Raw genomic sequence first — 2,357 nt, 5'->3', positions numbered from 1 at the left:
TTCCCTTGCACCCCCCCCCCCCGCCACCTGATGTCCGCCACCGGAGACTTGATGTGACGGGACGCCCGCGGCATCTGCTGTGCCCCCAAGTGTCCCCTACCCCTGGTTTTAACATCCACTGCTCCACAAGCCAATGGATTGCTCAGTTTTCAGGGTTTTTTTCTTTTCTTTTTTTTTTCCTCTTGATCCTTTTTAAGTTTGATGCTGTATTAGTTTTAGTTTGATATACATTATATAAAATATATGAATATGAACATCCACTTGTCTCACCCGCAAATCTGTTTTAAAGATGTTACGACACTCGCACAAAGGTCTTTGAATACAAGGATTTTAAGGTGGAATCTGTTTGACTTAGATTCTCATTTGTAAAGGTTTGTTATGAAAGACATATAAATCTTTATAATAGGGAGTCCAGAGTAAATAATCAACTTTAAAATCAATATATCATGAAACTGCACGTTTTTGGTTCATATAGATTTTTGGAATAAACTAAGTGAGCGGTTTGCTTGTAGCTGAAGAGACACCATCATGGTGATCAACTCATGTCTGAGCTGTGGGTGAAAAACAAGAGGTTCACACCATCCTTTGATGACAGTCGATGGAATCTTAACACAGTGTCAGTCCTGCTCCGACTGTCCAGTTTCAGTTTTTTAAACATATCGAAGTTTATCTGTGCCTCGTCTCATCTCTGTTGCCATGGCAGACCTTTTGCATACACACAAATGTTTTAATATTCCCACTCCCGTGCCACATGGTAATATCAGCCTCACCGCAGCTAATTTCCTGCCTTCAGCGGGGAGAGTTTACGCAGGCTTAGCCCTCCATCTGTAGCAGGGCTCCTCTGTCAGCTAAAGGCAAAGTTTGAGAACCCCAGCAGAGCGACGCGCCACAAACAACTGCTACTCCCTCATCAATTTACAATTTACAGGCAGGTGGGGTCACGTGCAGCGGCCTGGACCGGGCCGACCCAGACACAGTGGTGGGACGAGAGGGAACTCGGACATTGCCCTTAATGATATGAAAATAGATTTTATTTCTTTCTTTTAGTGTTGACAGTGGACCTGACAGGAAGCGAGAAGATGCATGTAATATTTTGAGTTCCAGACATTTCAGTGAAATACTTGTTGTCGTCTCATGTTAAACTTGAACTCGACAGACAGAAGTTTCTTTTAGCTGCTATTGTGTAAAGATCGTCAGGGTGCTGTTTGAAGGAGACGTCGCCGAGTAATTTTGGAGAAAAAAAAACTAAGTACTGCAAATGTAATGATTTCATAAACATTTAAAGTATTTATGAACGAGACCGTTTGAGGTTTGAATTTCTCCTATCTTCATTCAAGTGTCTGCTGCTGCGTTCAGGGACACAGTCTTAATGCTGGAAATCGTAATATTGGAATTTTCACTCAACAAAGGTAAAAAATTTCCTTACAATAGTTATATCTTTTTGGGATTTCCTCAGCGAACAGTTTAAAAGAGGAATAATGCTGACATCCTAAATACTGATTTGACATTTCAGCAGTTTACTTTAAGGATGACAGCTGACATTTAGTAATTTGTAATAAAAAATAAAAAAATCTAGATAATGTCGCTGTGATCAAAAATATCTACTTACAGAACAACGTTAATGTCAGAAAATATTTGCGATTTATAATTAATCATTGGACTTAATCACAAACATTCATTACAGTGAAATTATTCAGTGTGTCTCTGCAAAATTACTGTAAACCTCACACTAATCGTGAACAAAACATTTGACAACCACAAACCTGAAAACCCTGTTGAGTTCCTAAGTGGTTTAAATCTTCTTTTTAAGCTGAATTAGATTAATCAAGACTAAATTAGTGGAGGAAACTAAGTCTGATGTTTTCTAATGGGAATTCAGCAGGATTCAACTTAATCCTTTTGGGTGGAACAGACGATCACCTCATGAATCTTACTGTGTGTGTTGCCATCGAGGGCTGTGGTGTTTATCGGTGGGAAACTACGAGTCTTAATATGCCTCCAAAGTTCATTCTGAACCATCTGCTTATGTAAGTTATGCTTTTACCAACTGGGGCTGCCTGTGCGAGTGTGTTACACAAAATTCCTGGTGTGCGAGTGTGTACTTTAGTCGGTTCCTGCAGTGGCTGTCTTGTTTCTCACGCGAGGAATGAGTCGACCTAACGCGCTCAGCCAGCCGCACTTCCCCAGGTCTGACCAGACAGGAGAGATGTTGCTGAAGGCATCGAGTGAGAGGTTGAGAAAGAAACATGGCGTGACACACCCTCTGAGTTTTCCTGCCTCGGCTCAGTCAAAACTATTCAGGTAGTCAGATGTCGAAACCATAAACAAGACTCGACAAAAGTGTCCGACAAAAACAT

This window comes from Hippoglossus hippoglossus, chromosome 4, assembly GCF_009819705.1.
Source record: "Hippoglossus hippoglossus isolate fHipHip1 chromosome 4, fHipHip1.pri, whole genome shotgun sequence".
Taxonomy (NCBI): domain Eukaryota; kingdom Metazoa; phylum Chordata; class Actinopteri; order Pleuronectiformes; family Pleuronectidae; genus Hippoglossus; species Hippoglossus hippoglossus.
This window is presented reverse-complemented; position numbering follows the sequence as displayed.